This window comes from Castor canadensis, chromosome 1, assembly GCF_047511655.1.
Source record: "Castor canadensis chromosome 1, mCasCan1.hap1v2, whole genome shotgun sequence".
Classification (NCBI taxonomy): domain Eukaryota; kingdom Metazoa; phylum Chordata; class Mammalia; order Rodentia; family Castoridae; genus Castor; species Castor canadensis.
This window is the reverse complement of record NC_133386.1, coordinates 68,137,909-68,155,679: the sequence shown is the minus strand read 5'-3', so window position 1 is coordinate 68,155,679 and position 17,771 is coordinate 68,137,909. Positions and strand designations below refer to the sequence as shown.

Here is a 17,771-nt window from a genome sequence, read left to right as displayed (position 1 = left end):
GCCCTGTTGCAGCTTAGGAGAAAAGGGTAAATACCAAAATTTTTGTTTAAGGAGAAAGAATAAAATTTCCCAAAGAATGACGAGGTGGCAATTACGAGCTTAAAGGTACAACAATGAAAGGAAAATGTGAAGGACAAAAAAACAATCCACTAAAGCCCAAGAAGTAAACTTTTTGGGAACATGCAGCAAATTTCAACAAGGATATGGAGATTTTGCTTCTGTTTTTCCCTTCTGAGTCTTCAACAGTCTTTCAAATAACATTATACTGTAGAACATATCACTCTATACCTTAGTGGTTTCCAACAACATTTTATGATTATTACAGTTCTTTGTGTTAACTAGGACTGGCAAGGTGAATTTTACTCTGTGTCCTTCATGCAGATATAGCTCAGAAGGCAGATGGTGCTGGAGACATCTGAAAACTTGAGAAGAAAAGGCTAGATGCTAAAAATGGCTCACTTTCATCTGGCTTCTGGGCTCTTAGATGACTACCTACACTTGACCTCCTCATAGGACTTGGACAGCTCCCTGCATGGCCATCAGGTACTAAAAGGAAGTGACCAAAAAGTAAGTCTGAGATTCATTCATGTGGAAGTTGCTTATTTTTCTATTGTCTAATCTGAAAAATCTCAGAATATTTGTCACTCTCACTACATTCTAATCTTTAATCAAATATTTTGGGTCAGCCAAATATATTTAACATGAATGAAATAAGACTACCTCTTTGGGTTGTGGATAAGATTATCATACTGGGAGAGAAGGAATTGACAGTGGTCATCATTAGACACTTAACTCACCTGAAATATAATAAACATTAACCATTTTTGTAAGTGTATGAGAGTGAATATTCTGATTACTCTTGGATATTGTAATTCAAATTTGTATTTTAAATTATGTTATGAATATTTTTTCCTATATTGTGGGAATTCTATTTCGTACTTTACAAGTGTTATCTAATTTGATCTTTTCAATCCGATGAGGTAAGTAGTAGTTTTTTTCTGCATTTTATAGTTAATGAAAATATGATGCAGGATAATTAAGATATTTTTACAAAGGCACAAAAGTAGTAAATGAAGTTTTGTCATGAAGCTAGAATTTTATCTTTTTTGTGTGCCACTATTGATTTATCTCTAACTTTATTGCTGACTTCTTTACCTACTCCTACTATAAAGCAAGTGCTTTTCAATATTCTGTGGCTTTCTTTTTTTTTTTTACATTTGGCAATTTTATTTACTTATATAACTTAAGGGAGCACCCCTATGAGTTGACATTTAACATTAGCATGTCAAGTCCTGGTCCTTTGCTTTAGAGGTAGCACAGCATACCCCAGTCCTTGTTTACTACTTGGATGTAATTCATAAGGAATTAAAAAATGCATCAGGTTCTAGCAGAGGAGCGTATCCACTCACACCCTTTACCACAGAATGGTCATCCTCTATGGAGGATGGTTGTCCTATTCCACTGAGGGCCTGCAGTTTCAGGAGGGATGCACACAGAGCAGTGAAGGAGGGAGGAGACGCCCACTTAGCTAGCCAAGTCAGCTGAATCAACTCCAGCTGAATCAATAGGGTGACAGATGTCACAGCGATGACCTCATAAAATGATCTATTTTGCCCAATTAAGGATCAAAAGTACTTAAATTGTAATAAAATCCTAAGGTTGATTTCTTTTACAAAAATGCATCTGAGCACTACTTTTTCATTTATCTTATGGAAACAAATGTAGCTCAAAAGTTTCTTACATCTGATGATCATTTCAAAAATGGTCTCTCAAGTCAGTTTTATTATTACTTTCTTTCATTACATAAGTACCTCATTTTGGGGGTCTTTCTTTCATAAGATCTCCTTGATTCAGATCCTTCTTTCTGTTGTAGCAAAGCAGTTTCTTCATCACCATTTATACTGTTGCCTGATTTATTTCCTCCAGATATTATTTTGATTATGATACATCTCTCCTTAAAACAAACATTGTTGTATTTTCTTTGAAATAAAGTTGAACATTTTGGAAGAAACATACAAGATGGTCTTGAATTTGTCTTTGTGTTCTGTCCAAATTGCTTGCCAAAACTCTCACTTCATTAACACCTATACTCATATAACATTTGAATATCTATTCCTGAAATTATTCAAAGGGATATACATATTTCTAAAACCAGTAATTGACTCAATCAAATTCTCTTCAAAAGTTACAAAAGTTAGCCATTCCCCCTTTTAAAAAACTTAAAATTCAAAGAAAACTTAGTTTTTCTTTGAATTCTTTGGCTATTTTTCTTATACTTATTTATTGCCTCCTCCTTCTCTAAGACTTCTTTAAAAATTTCAATAACATCTAGGCACTTAGAATTATTGGTTCTGTGTTTCCAAATCAGAACTCTTACTTGGTCCCAGGCTTCAGTATCTACAGGAATCAAAACTATTCCATAGCCAAAATGAGATGACTGATTGTCCTATATCCCCATGAAATCAAATTTCTTGTGGTAGTTTTCCTTATTAGTGAGCTCTGATTTATTTTCATTTCTATGCATCCCATTTCTAATCCACTAGCTACTTACTTTTAGCAGTATTAACAGATATATCATGAACTTTACTATTTCCATGATCAAAACCCCGATCCAAATGCCATGCCATCTATCTCTCTTCTGTGTATAATGCAATGATTTTCTCATTGGTTCCCCTGTTCCTTGCTGTTCCTCCTCAATCTTTTATCCACACAGGGATGAATGGAGCTTTCAAAAACATGCACTATGTCCCATCACTTCCCTGCTTACATCACACCAGCAGTTATCAATCAAACTTGTAACGGAATCAATCTTCTTAATGTAATTTACATGTAAACTGGTCTCTCTGCCTATTTCACCACATTCTCTGTGACATAGTCAAGCTGATCTTTTCACTATATTTGAAACATGCAAAACTTATTCTATTCTCAGTGTCATTATACTATTTTAAAAGTCTACATAAGAAGGCAAGACATTCCTTTAAACTAATTATTTTTGAGTGTGTGTATAGTGGAGATTAAGGTTAATATATGTTTTTGATGATGATATATATTCAACCAACACTTAGTGAAAGCACTACATTTTCCAAAATCCATCATGTGTGTGTTATTCTATTTCTGGACTTTTCCATTATCAATGTGCCACTCTTCTAATAATAATACACTGTCTTTATTTCTGTAGTTTTGAAATAAAATTATATAAGTCTTTTAATTTTGCCTATTTTAAGATTTTTTACACCTATAGGTCTTGTTATTTTCAAGCAAATTTGACTTCCCTGGTAAATTACTGTAAAAAACAACCCACTTGGATTTGATTGGGAAAGCATGAATCTGAAGATTGATTTGTGAGAATGGACTTCTTATCACTGCTGAGTTTTCCAAATATTGAACAAGACCTCTCCATTCATAAAGATATTTGTCATTTCTTTCTGCTTTGCAATTTTCTATGTAGAGATCTTGCATATGTTAAATATGTTCCTTAGAATTATATGAAGTGCAATGACATTGCTCATAGTCTATCATTTTATTTGCTAGTGTTTTCTGCTATCGTATAGATATTCAATTGGTTTTATAGACATTTTATATCAAAACATTGCTAATAGCCAAAATTAGCACTTATTTTATTCTTTGTAAACACTTCTCATTATTTAAAAAATAATGCATTTATTTATCTCTGCATGTGTATATTTTTCTGTAATGACTAGAATTTTTGATAGGCTCTTCTAAGATTTTTCCTGCTTAAACAGCATTTGCTTGAGTTGCCTATATATGTTGCAAGCCTCTACTATGGAGCGTAGGTAGCTGCAATTCAGATTTGTTCACATAAATAGAGAGGCATTTTTACATATTCCTTTCTCAATTTTATGACTTTCATTTCTTTTTGATTTCTTATTGTCTCTTTAGAAGTTCCAGGAGTGTTGAATGGAAATAGGGTAGACATCTTTGCCTTTCTTCTGGGTTTGAGGAAAATATAGTCACTTTTTCACCTCTAAGTGTTTACCAATTAGTTGTAAATAATATCAACACAAAACTTCATCAAACTGAGGATATTGCTTTTAAGCTTGCTGAGGTTTTTTTTTATTATAAATGGTTGCCGAATTTTGTCAAATATTTTTTCTACATCCTTTGAGGTAATACTACAATTTTTTCTTTTGTGGAGAATTAATTTGGCTGACTTAAAACTATTGAAACAATCTTGCATTCCATTGATAAACCACATTACGGAATGACATGCTATCTTTTTTACATAACACTGAATTAATTTTATTTTCTAAGATTTCATTGAGGCTTTTCCTTTCATCATGCTTGCAGTCAATATTCCACTATCGTTTTTTTCATGATATCTCTACCATGGTATTGTGATACGTTACACTGGCTTCATAATGCAAGCCAAAAAATATTGCCTCCTCCTTGATTGCTATTTTTTCCTGAACATTTTATATTATTTAGCACTTACTGCTTCTAGTCCTGAAATATTCTTTATGCAATTGTTTTAAATTATAAATTTAACTTTCATGTACCCAGGGCTATCAGAATGTTGTTTTCTCTTCATTACTTTTATAAGCTGTATCTTGAAGAAATACATTATCTTACTGTAAACTGTAGAAATCTTTGCATATTTTCCTAATTGCTATAACCTGAATGTTTGTCTACCTCTAAAATTGATATTTTTAGATCCTAACTCCTATGGTGATTGTGTTAGGAAGCAGAGTGTTTGCAAGGTGATTAGATCACAGTGCCAGAATTCTCATGAATGCTATTCAGGCTTGTTTTCTTTTTAATCTATTCAACACACTACTATTTCTTTTATTGAAGAATTTAATCAATTTATAGTTAAGATAATTATTGATAGTTAAGGTCTTATTCTAGCTATAGGTAACTTGTTTTCTTATGGTGTTTTTCTCCCTTTCTCCTACTCTTACAGTCTTCCTTGATGGTTAATTTAATTACTTAGTAGTGTGTTGTTATTACTTGCTTATTATTTTAGGTTTGTATAATACTGATTTATTTTTTGTTTCATGGTTATGATGGGGATTGCAAAAACTTGATTAAAACAAGCTATTTAGAAATGATAGTGACTTAATCCCTGTTAGAATAGCCATCATTAGCAACACCACCAACAACAGGTGTTGGCGAGGATGCGGGGAAAAAGGAACCCTCTTACACTGTTGGTGGGAATGTAAACTAGTACAACCACTCTGGAAAAAAATTTGGAGGCTACTTAAAAAGCTAGACAATGATCTACCATTTGATCCAGCAATACCACTCTTGGGGATATACCCAAAAGACTGTGACACAGGTTACTCCAGAGGCACCTGCACACGCATGTTTATTGTGGCACTATTCACAATAGCCAAGTTATGGAAACAGCCAAGATGCCCCACCACTGACAAATGGATTAAGAAAGTGTGGTATCTATACACAATGGAATTTTATGCAGCCATGAAGAAAAACGAAATGTTATCATTCGCTGGTAAATGGATGGAATTGGAGAACATCATTCTGAGTGAGGTTAGCCTGGCCCAAAAGACCAAAAATTGTATGTTCTCCCTCATATGTGGACATTAGATCAAGGGCAAACACAACAAGGGGATTGGACTTTGAGCACATGATAAAAGCAAGAGCACACAAGGGAGGGGTGAGGATAGGTAAGACACCTAAAACATTAGCTAGCATTTGTTGCCCTCAACACAGAGAAACTAAAGCAGATACCTTAAAGGCAACTGAGGCCAATAGGAAAAGGGGACCAGGAACTAGAGAAAAGGTGAGATAAAAAAGAATTCACCTAGAAGGTAACACACACACACAGGAAATTAATGTGAGTCAACTCCCTGTGTAGCTATCCTTATCTCAACCAACAAAAACCCTTGTTCCTTCCCATTATTGCTTATAATCTCTCTACAGCAAAATTAGAAATAAGGGCAAAATAGTTTCTGCTGGGTATTGAGGGGGTGGAGGGGAGAGGGAGAGGGTGGAGTGGGTGGTAAGGGAGGGGGTGGGGGCAGGGAGGAGAAATGACCCAAGCCTTGTATGCACATATGAATAATAAAAGAAAAAAATGAATGGTAAATAAAACTATGCCATATCAAAAAAAGATCATAAAGAATAAGTACAGAAATAAACTAACAAAAGAACAAAAGAAAATTTACTCTTAAGAAAACTACAATTGTATTTCATTCCTACCCACAGTTTGATTTTTTAAAATTTTTCTTTATTATCATATTATAGTTGTAGTTTGAGTACACTGTGACATTTTCAAAAGTGCTTATAATATATCTTAGTTAAATTAATCCCCTCCATCATTATTCTTTATTCTTTTTCCCCTGTTCTTAGAATGGTTTTCAGAGGTCTCATTTTTCCATTTTCATAGGTGAGTATATAATATTTCTACCATATTCATCTTCTTACACACTTTCCATATATTCTCTCCCTCCCACTGGTACTAACTTCCACACAGGACCTGACTTATGCTCTTGTCCTCTGTTTTTGAGAAAAATAAAAGACATTTTTGCTTGTTTAAGATAGCTATACAGAGTTTCATTGTGACATTTCCATATATTATATTCTGAAGTGGTTTATCCCCTCCATTTTTCTCTTTTCTATTTTAGTCCCCTTGTTGTGGTGAGTTTGACAGATTTTAAAATTCTATTATTAATTCTTGTATAGAAAGTACATCTACCATATTTACTTTCTTTATTTCCTTCTTTTACCTTCCCCTTCCCTTTAGCATGACCTGTTTTTCATTCTTGTCCTTCATTGTTTAGGTCTGTTTAATAGTCAGTGAGATTTTTTAACCTGCACATGCATTGTGCTTAAGTGAATGTAACCCCCTCCACTGCACTTCCTCACCCTTTTCCCTATACCATGTGTTGTTTAACAGTTTTTAGTGTTTCCTTCTGTCTTGTTCAAATACATATGTCATGTATTTCATTATTATCTGTTATCTTATTTTCCTTCTTTTTCTTCTCCATTTGTTTCCTCTAGTGGTCTTGCCTTTGGATCCATGTTTTATATATATTTTGATGTATATACAATATTGCTTGTATTTGAATTGGGCCTATATCCCACATATGAGAGAAAATATTCAATCTTTATCTTTCTGAACCTGGCTAACTTCACTTAAGATGATGTTCTCCAGTTCCATCCTTTACCTTCTAATGACAAAATTTCATTTTTCTTTACAGTTGAATAAAATTACATAAATGTGGCATCAATGTCACATTTTCTTAATCCATTCATCAGTTGTGGAGTATCTTGGCCCTTTTCATAGCTTGGCTATAAATAAACATAGGAGTGCAAGTGTCTTTATTTCAATCTTGTATTCCTTCAGGTTTAGCCCTAGGAAAATTATTGAGGGATCATATGGCAGTTTTTCATTTAGTTCTTTGAAGAGGCTCCATAGTGTTTTCCATAGTGCTGTTTAATCCTGTCTCTTAGTTGCTGAGCAATTGTAGTTCCATTTAAGACATTACTGCCTATGCCTATAAGTTCTAATGTATTGCCTTCTCTTCCTTGCATTAGTTTTTAAGTTTCAGGTCATATTAAAATCCTTATTCCACTGTAAGTTGATATTTGTATGTGGTGAAACATGTGGGTCTAGTCCAAAATTTTAATATGCAATTTTACATCTTTATATATTGTCTGTTCCTTAACATATTAATATAACTATTGTTTCTGGGTTTTGTATTTTAGTATTTATGCTAAAGATATGAATAGTTTATTTGTCACACTTAAAATATTAGAACATTCTGGATTACTTTTACTAGTAATTTAATGGCTTCCTATATTTTCTTCTTGTTCATTACTGTCTCTTTCTGTCAATCAAAAGGAAATCCTTAAGTATTTCCTATAGAAAAGTTCTGATGCAGACATATTCTTTGATTTGTTTGTCTGTTTCTACAGGATATCTTTTTTGGGAATAGCATTCTTGGTTGACAAATTGTTGTTTTGCTGTTGTTGTTTCTTCCTTCTAGTGCTGTGAAAATCTCATGCTATTCTTGTTTGGCCTGTGAGGATTCTGCTGAGAGTTTGGTTTTCAGGTGCATTGGGGCAGCCTACAAATTATTGTTCTTTTGTTTTGCAGTCATGATAAAATTCTCTTTACTTTCACCTCTGAGATTTTGATTATATGATGTCTTGGTGTAGTTATGTTTCAGTTAAATTTGACTGAAGACCTTTGTCCTTCCTATACTTTCTCTAGGTTTGGGAAGGCTTTTGTTATTATTTCTCTGAATAAGCCTTCAGCCTCTTTGGCCTTCTAAAGCCCTTCTTGAACTTCAACAACATGAATATTTGCTCTTTTAATACTGTCCCAATATTCCCATGTGTTTTCTTCATTCCTCTTGATTCTTTATTGCTTTTTTCTCCTTTTCCTATTTTGATTTAGCTTGTCTTCAACGTCAATAGTTCCTTATTCTGTTTGATTTATCTCACTATACTTTCTAACATGTTATTTTGGTGCATGTATTATTTAACTAAAACATTTCTATTTGATATTTTATATTGCTTCTATGTTTGTGTGGTTTCTTTGTTAGAATATTGAAACATTTCTCTGTGTTTTCTTCAAGCACATTTAATTGTCTTATAAAAGATATTTTGTTTTCTCTGAGAATTCTCACATACTGATTACTGTGGTCAGTTTTTGGCACCTTATGGGGAGCATCAAGTGAGGTCATGCTTTCTTGAAATCTCTTGATTCTTGCTGCTGGGTGATATCATATGTTTACAGAAGGATAGGTATTTATTCCTGTCTTCTTATCTGGCTTTGTGTCTGTTTTTACAGTCATTCTAAGCAGAGTGCTTATTGTTTCTAAGCCTATAGTCACTTCTACTTTTTCAACACCATATGGTGCCCAGGTCCATATTTACCAGGCATCTATTGTTGGTGTGTTATCACGGTTTCAGTATTAGAGGGCTATCCAAATCCAGGTCTCTCCTAAACACTCTTTTGGTATAATGTTCAGAAAGAAACAAGAAAGTACCTCACAAAGAACAGTATGTCTCCACAAGTCACTTCTGTGTCTAAGGCTCAGACCTCATATCCATAGCTATTGATATAAGGCTAGACATAGCAGTATTCTTCCCAGCTCTTGACAAAGTCGCCGTATATAGACCAGCCATAGGTTCCTTTGTCATACCACTGGTCACCAAAGTTATCAAGCTGTGTCAAACCCTGAGTTCACAGTCCACCAAAACTAACACAACCACGAATTAGGACCAACGCCTACAATTCTATCAGCTTCCTGTTGCTGAGACAACTCTTGACCCAGGACTGTTGGCACCATGCACAAATCATGATATCAGGAGTACAATACCAATATGATTGGTGCCATGTGTCTTCTCCCAGCAGTGGAGCTATTTCAGAAGCTATGTCCACAGAAGGGCCAGGGAATGGAAGCTATTATCAATTCACCATTAGGTTTCACCAGCCTGGTTCACTAGCATTTAGTTCCAGGGAAAATTCTTATGTTTAGCATACTGCCCTAACCTCATTGAATGTTGTCTTGTACTATGGCTGCCTAAGATTAGGGTAGTTATTGATGAAGGCAGAGCATTGACTACCCAGGTTGATACTAAGCTGAGCCAAACCTGAGTCTCACAAACGCAAGGACCCACATAATTTCAGGGGTACACTGAGACCCATTCTGTAGCCAATAGTGATACCAGGCAAAACACAAGTCCCTTCAACTGGGGGTTCAGATGTCTGCCTGGTTCCAATGCAGTTGTACAGCCCCATCTGTGAACACTGGTATGGAGAAAACTGTGCCTCTTTAGATTAGGAGAAGAGATGGTAGAGACAGTTGCTTGGCCACAAAAACTGGAGCTAAACTGAGTTGCACCTGAGTCTCTCAGCTGAGCCTGTACATTCTCACAAGAAGAGCACATCCTCATAAAACCTGGTCTAAGGCTAGACCTAGTAATGCCAAAACTCAGGTGTGTCTCATAACTGCACAGTGCCAGAGATGGTCTAGAGGCTCTGTCTAGGGACTTTGGTCTCAACTAAGCAGTCCTGGCTCTGGGTTCTGAGACAAAGCGTTGTTCTAACCTTTGTGCTTTCCTCCCCATTGGGTAGCATTATGGTCTCTGCTTTACTGTTAGATCTCAGGAGAGAGGTAGTGGAGGTGCCACCTGACTTAATGCAGTTCCAGAGGCTCAGTCTGTAGATATTGGCCTGGTGATACGCTTGTGACACTTTGCCCAGCACTGGGCTTAACCGTGGGGAGCCTGGTACCAGATTTTAAATCTAGGGTTTGGAATTAATCCCCAATCCCTCCTCTAAGCAGGAGGTGCCTATCTCTGGCTGGAATGCTTGGAGATGAGGAAGGAAGATGATGATCAACTCTTTCCTTCCTATCTTCAACAATGCGTCTTTTCATTTTGTCATACCAGAAGCAGGGAGTATTATTTCCTTTACTCTTATGCTGCTACTTTAATATGTGACATGCTCTTCAACTTGTGTAAGGGAAGTTTGCTGGATCAGCTTACTCAGCTGTCATCTTTCTCTGTCCCCTTCAAAATATTTGCAAATTTGAAATATCACATTATGAATTTTGTTTTGAAGGGATTACAGAATTCTTAAAAAGTGAATAATATAAAAATTAATGTTTATTTATATTTTTCATATATTTTCAATTTTCCTATTCTTTTCTTATTGATCCAAATATTTTTTTGAAGATGTTGAATGAGAAAATTTATTGAAATAAAAATTAAATATATTTCCTGGGAAATAGGAGTTGCAAATAAGTACATTGAAATTTGGACTAAGCAATCCCCTTTAATGGAAAAGACAACAGAGAGTTGGAGGAATTAAGATATGAAGAACAGATCCAGAATTTTCCACACTACTGGAAAGGTAAGACAATAGAAAGGAAAATCATGAAATGATAGCAAAAATCCCCCAAGTGAGGAATAGAGGAATCTTCATGTTAAAATAATATATCAAGTTCTGAAGAAGATAAGTTTTATAAACCAAATGCTGACCTCACTGAAGTTTCAGATCATGAAGAAAATTTTGAAAATTAAACAGATCCAAATAAAATGCCTCATTTTGGAGACTTTCCTTTTTAAAATTTTTCATTTATTCACATGTGCTTACATTGTTTGGGTCATTTCTCCCCCCTGCCCCCCTCACCTCCCCCTCAGTTTCAGGAATTTTCTGCTCTGCCCTTATCACTAATTTTGTTGAAGAAAACACACAAGCATAATAAGGAAGACAAAGCCTTTTTGCTAGTTGAGTTAAGGAGAGCTATATAGAAATATTCCTAGCATTGCTTTCGTGTATACATGTGTTATGACCCATGTTGATTCATCTCTAATAGATCTTTACTTTGGTTTCTGATCCTCTGCTCATGATAACCTCTGTCGTTTTAAGGTTTCTGTATTAGTTCCTATGGAGTGGGGACAACGATGCTTTCATGTTTTGGGTTTTCTACTTATTCCTATATCTCCTGTATGTGTTCTCCCCTTGTCATGTGATCCAAGCCCAACCACATTGCGGCATTTGCCCTAGATCTAAAGTCTACATATGAAGGAGATCACACAATTTTTGGTCTTCTGAGCCTGGCTGACCTTGCTCAGAATGATGTTCTCCATTTACACACAAAAGATAAAATTTCATTCTTCTTCATGGCTGAGTAAAATTCCATTGTGTACAAGTACCACATTTTCTTTATCCATTCATCAATAGTGGGGCATCTTGGTTGTTTCCATAACTTGGCTATTGTGAATAGCACCACAATAAACATGTGTGCAGGTGCCTCTGGAGTGACCTGTGTTGCATTCAGTTGGGTATATCCCTAGGAGTGGGATTGCTGGATCATACAGCAGATCAATGTCTAGATTGTTAAGAAGTCTCCAAATTTTTTTCCAGAGTGGTTGCACCACCTTGCATTCCCACCAGCAGTGTACAAGGGTTCCTTTTTCCCCACATCTTTGCCAACACCTGTTGTTGGTGGTGTTTTGATGATGGCTATTTTAACAGGGGTAAGGTGGAATCTTAGTGTGGTTTTGATTTGCATTTCCTTTATGGCCAGAGATAGTGAGTAGTTTTTCATGTGCTTTTTGGCCATTTGAATTTCCTCTTTTGAGAAAGTTCTGTTTAGTTCAGTTGCCCATTTCTTAATTGGTTCATTGATTTTAGGACAGTTAAGTTTCTTAAGTTCCTTGTATATTCTGGTTATCAGGCCCTTGTCTGATGTGTAGCTAGTAATATTTTCTCCCACTCTGTGGGTGGTTTCTTCAGTTTAGAGATCATTTCTTAGTTGTGCAGCAGCTTTTTAACTGTATTAAGTCCCATTTGTCCAACCTTTCTCTTAGTTGCTGGGCTGCTGGGGTTCTATTGAAGAAGTCCAGAGTGTTCATGCTCCTTCCTTTAATAACTTCAGAGTTTCAGGTCTGATATTTAGGTCCTTGATCCATTTTTGAGTTGATACTAGTACAGAGTGATAGACATGGATCTAGTTTCAGTTTCTTGCAGACGGATAACCACTTTTCCCAGCAACAATTGTTGAAGAGCCTATCTTTTCTCCATCATATATTTTTGGCAACTTTGTCAAAAATGAGGAGGGTATAGTTGTATGGATTCATACCGGGTCCGCTATTCTGTTCCACTGGAACCAGATGTGCCAGTACCATGCTGTTTTTATTGCTATTGCTTTGCAATATAGTTTGAAGTCAGGTATGGTGATGCCTCCAGCTTTGCTCTTTTTGCTGAGTATTGCCTTGGCTATTTGCAGTCTCTTGTGTTTCCAAATGAACTTTAGGGTAGATTTTTCAATCTCTGTGATGACAGTTTTTGGGGTTTTGATGGGGATTGCATTAAATATGTAGATTGCTATAGGTAGTGTAGCCATTTTTACTGTGTTGATTCTACCAATTCATAAGCACGGGAGATCTTTCTATCTTCTGTTGTCTTCTTCAATCTCTTTCTTCAGGATGTAGAAGTCATTCACATCCTTTGTTAAATTTACTCCTATATATTTGATTTTTTTTGAGGCTATCGTGAATGGAATTGTTTCCATATATTCCTTCTCAGTTTGTTTGTTGTTGGTGTATAGAAAAGCTAATGATTTTTGTAAGTTGATTTTGTATCCTGCCACCTTACTGTAGCTGTTTAAGGTGTCTAAGAGTTTTTGAGTAGAGTTTTTTGAGTCTTTCAGGTGTAGGATCATATCATCTGCAAATAGGGATATTTTGACAGTTTCTTTACCTATTTGTATTCCTGTTATTTCTTCATCTTGCCTAATTGCTCTGGCTAGAAATTCCAGTACTATGTTGAATAGAAATGGGGAGAGTGGGCATCTTTATCTAGTTCCTGATTTTAGGGGGAATCGTTTTGGTTTTTCACTATTAAGTATGATGTTGGCTATAAGTTTATCATATATAGCCTTTACAATGTTGATATACATTCCTTCTGTTCCTAGTTTTTTTAGCGCTTTTGTCATGAAGTGGTGTTGGATCTTGTTGAAGACTTTTTCAGAATCTATTGAGATGGTCAAGTAGTTTTTGTCTTTGCTTCTATTGATGTGCTGTATTACATTTATAGATTTGCATATGTTGAACCATCCCTGCATTCCTGGGATTAAGCCACCTTGTTCATGGTGTATGATCTTTCTAATGTGTTGTTGGATTTGGTTTGCCATTATTTTATTGAGGATTTCTTCATCGATATTCATTAAGGAAATTGGCCTGTAGTTCTCCTTTTTGGAGATGTCTTTGTTTGGTTTGGGGATGAGTGTAATACTGGCTTCATAAAATGAGTTAGGCAGTGTTGCTTCCCTTTCTATTTCATGGAACAATTTAAGGAGAGTTGGTATTAGTTCTTCTTTAAATGTCTGATAGAGTTCAGCAGTGAATCCATCAGATCCTAGACTTTTCTTTCTTGTGAGGTTCTTGATTGCTTCTTCAATTTATTTTTTGTTATAGATCTATTCAGGTGATTAATATTTTCTTGGTTCAGTTTTGATGGCTGTAAGTTTCTAGAAATCTGTCCATTTCTTAAAGATTTTCAAATTTGAATATAGTCTCTCAAAGTAGTCTCTGATGATTTCCTGGATTTCCATGGTGTTTATTGTTATCTCCCCTTTTGCATTTCTAATTTTACTGATTTGGGTTTTTTCTTTTCTCATTTTAGTCAGATTTGCCAGTGGTCTGTCAATCTTATTTATTTTTTCGAAGAAACAGCTATTTGTTTCAATGATTCTTTGTATGGTTTTTTGTTTGTTTGTTTGTTTCTATTTCATTGATTTCAGCCCTTATTTAAATTATTTCTTTCCTTCTGTTTGTTTGGGGGTTTGTTTGTTTTTGTTTTTCTAGGAGTTTGAGCTGTACTATCAGGTCATTGATTTGAGATCTTTCTGTCTTTTTAGCATATGCACTCATAGCTATAAACATTCCTCTTAGGACTGCCTTTGCTGTGTCCCATACGTTCTGGTAGGTTGTGTTTTATTTTCATTAACTTCTAGTAACCTTTTAATTTCCTCTTTTATTTCATTAATGTCCCATTCATCATTGAGCAATGTGTTGTTCAGCTTCCAATTGTTCTCGTGTTTTTTACTGCTGTTTTTGTTATTGATTTCTAGTTTTAATTCATTATAGTCAGATAGAATGCATGGGATTATTTCTATTTTCTTATATTTGCTGAGGCTTGTTTTGTGCCCCAAGATATACTCAATTTTGGAGAAGGTTCCATGGGCTGAAGAGAAGAATGTATATTGTGCAGAAGTTAGATGAAAATATTCTGTAGACATCAGCTAGGTGCATTTGATATATGGTGTGATTTAGTTCTAGGATTTCTTGATTTATGTTTTGTTTGGATGACATATTTAATGGTGATAGTGGGGTATTAAGGTCTCCCAATACCACTATGATGTAGTTTACCTATGCTTTTAGGTCCTTCAGAGTATGTTTGATGAAATTGGGTGCCTTGACGTTGAGTGCATATAGGTTTGTAATTGTTACTTCCTTTTGGTGTATTTCCCCTTTTATTAGTATGGAGTGTCCTCCTTTACCTCATTTGATCAATGTAGGTTTGAAGTCTACTTTGTCCGAGATAAGTATTGCTACCCCTGCCAGTGTCGGGGACCATTACCTTGGTAAATCTTCCAGCCTTTCACTTTCAGCCAGTGCTCATTCATGTTGGTGAGGTGGGTCTCCTGTAGGGAGCAGATTATTTTGGATCTTCCTTTTTAATGCAGTTTGCCAGTTGGTGTCTTTTGATGGGGGAATTTAGTCCATTAACATTCAGTGTTAGTATTGATAAATATGTGGTGAACCCTGACATGTAGTTGTCTATGTTGATTAAGGGTTTGATTGTATGTAGCTGCATCAATGTTACTCTCTACTTTCTTGCCTTTTCTTCTCCTGTGGTTTGGTATTGCCTGCCCTTTCATGTTTTTTTTTGCTTTCATTTTCTGTGTGCAGAACTCCTTGGAGAATCTTTTGTAGTGGTGACTTTGTGGTCATATATTGTTTTAGTTTCTGCTCATCATGGAAGACTTTTATTGTTCCATCTATTTTGAATGATAGTTTTGGTCAGTAGAGTATCCCAGGATTGAAGTTATTTTCATTCAGTGTTTGGAAGACCTCACTCCATGCTCTTCTTGAGTTTAAGTTTTCTGTTGAGAAGTCTGCTTTGATTTTGATTGGTTTACCTTTGTATGTTATTTGTTTTTTCTCTCTTACAGCCTTCAATATTCTTTCTCTAGTCTCTGTACTTGTTGTTTTAATGATAATATGTTGTGTGTTAGTTCTATTTTGGTCAAGTCTGTTCAGTGTTCTGGAGGCTTCCTATACCTGAATGGGCATAGTTTTCTCTAGATTTGGGAAGTTTTCTGTTATGATTTTGTTGAATATATTATGCATTCCTTTTGTTTGCACCTTTTCTCTTTTTTCAATGCCCATCATTCTCAGGTTTGGTCTTTTGGTGGAGTCAATGAATTCTTGCATTTTCTTTTCATAGGTCTTGAGTTGTTTAATAAATAGTTCTTTAGTTTTTCCTTTACATGCCATTTCATCTTCAAGTTCTGAGATTCTGTCTTCTGTTTGTTCTATTCTGCTGTAATGGCCTTCCATTCTGTTTGGTATTTTTGTTTCATTCTTTTTTCTGGCATTTTCCACATCGTGGGTTACTTCCTCTTTAATATTGTCAATTTTTACCTTTAATTCATTTATCTCTCTGTTTATGGTAATCTCTGTTTCAGTTTGGTATTTATTTAGGTCTCCTATGATTTCATTTATTTGTTTCTGAGTTTTCTCATATTCTTTATTTTTGTTGCCTTGGAATTGTTGATTGTCTCCTTTACATTTTGCTTGAACATGTCTAGTAACATCTCTCTGAAATTCTCATTAACTGCTAGCAGAATTTATTCTTTCAGAGTGTTCTTGTAGGTTTTGTTGGATTCCTTTGTATAGTTTATCTTTGTTTTGTTGGAGTCTGGAGCTGGGTATCTGTTTTCTTCATTTTGCTCTAAGTCCTGTATCACTTTATTTTGGGGAGCAGAATGGTTTCCATTCCTTTTTCTTCTTCTCATATTTCCACTAGGTACTGTTTCTGTCCCTGGACTATGTGTAATTTGGTATTATCTGAGTTACAATATTAATACTAACAAATTCATGACAGAAGGATAAAAAAGAGGGAAAGATAAAAGGAAAAAAGAAGAGAGGAAAAAAAGAAAGAAAAAAATTGGGAGAGATGGTGGGTGATCAAACAGCAAACCAGGCTGCCAAACCCTTAAAGAAGGGAGAAAAAGAAAAAAAAAAATCACCAGTTCTGGAACAGTAGGATTGCAGGCTTAGTTGTTTTTAGTTCTTTAGTGTCCTGTCTGGTCTGTGTGTGTCTCTTAGGCATGCTTGGAGCCCTCTAGTGGCAGCTGGAACAGGATCCTAGTGGAGGGGTTATCTGGGAAATCTGCAGAGCTGGGGCCAGCTCCACCCAAGGGGCAGGGATCCTGGAGGGCTAGGGGACATGGCTATCTCATGACTGGTTGGTGCCTAGCCCCAAGGGGCTGGGATCCTGGCTGGGTGGGTATCTTGCAGGGCCGGAGGGATGGGGATCCCAGTGGGGTTTAGCTCTGGTAGTTCCACAGGGTGGAGAGCCAAGGGGCAGGGATCCCTCTGGGTTGTGGATCCTGTAGTGGTGTGGTTCCAGTTGTGTCAGGCAGAGCTGGGGCCCCGCAGGGCCTGTGGGACAGGGGGCTCAAGGAGCAGAGATTCTGGAGGGGCATGGATGTGGCACAGAGCTGGGGCATGGATCCTGGTGGTTTGTTGATCCAGTGCTGGGGTGGGGTCTGGCACAGCCTACTGGGCAGAGATCCTGATGGGGTGTTGATCCAGTGCTGGGATGGGGTCTGGCACAGCCCAATGGGCAGGGATCCTGGTGGTGCATGGATCCAGTGTGGGGCTGGGACCTGGCACATCCCAAGGAGTTGAGAGCCTGGCAGAGCAGAGCCATGGCTCTGCAGGCCTATGGTGTGGGGACTTGGCAGGCTCATTGTTCTTTTATTAGATCATGGTATGGAGAAGCCTTCCATGATCTAAGTGTTTAGAGTGACGTATTTTTGTCTCTCCCTAATGCTTTACCTCAGCCAAACGTGTCTCCAGCATCGCAGCAAAGTCCCTAGTTCAGGAGCTCACAGGGTCTGTGGCTCTGTCCCAGTCACCATCTTGGAACTCCTCTGATCCAAATCTTCATCTGATATAATTTTTCTCTTCCTGACAAAACTTGCATTAGCATTTTCAAAATGCCACATTCAGCTTTTGTAGATGATAATTAGGGA

General features: G+C 36.3%; 1 long non-coding RNA gene across 3 annotated transcripts in view; it reads left to right on the top strand.

The window, feature by feature from the left end:
* LOC141424719 (uncharacterized) overlaps positions 1-17,771 on the top strand; it is a 250,345-nt gene that overhangs the window by 94,957 nt on the left and 137,617 nt on the right. For all 3 annotated transcript variants that reach the window (XR_012449570.1, XR_012449569.1, XR_012449571.1), the window contains one exon: positions 382-567. This is a non-coding gene — a long non-coding RNA (uncharacterized lncRNA). The remainder of the gene's footprint in view (positions 1-381; positions 568-17,771) is intronic.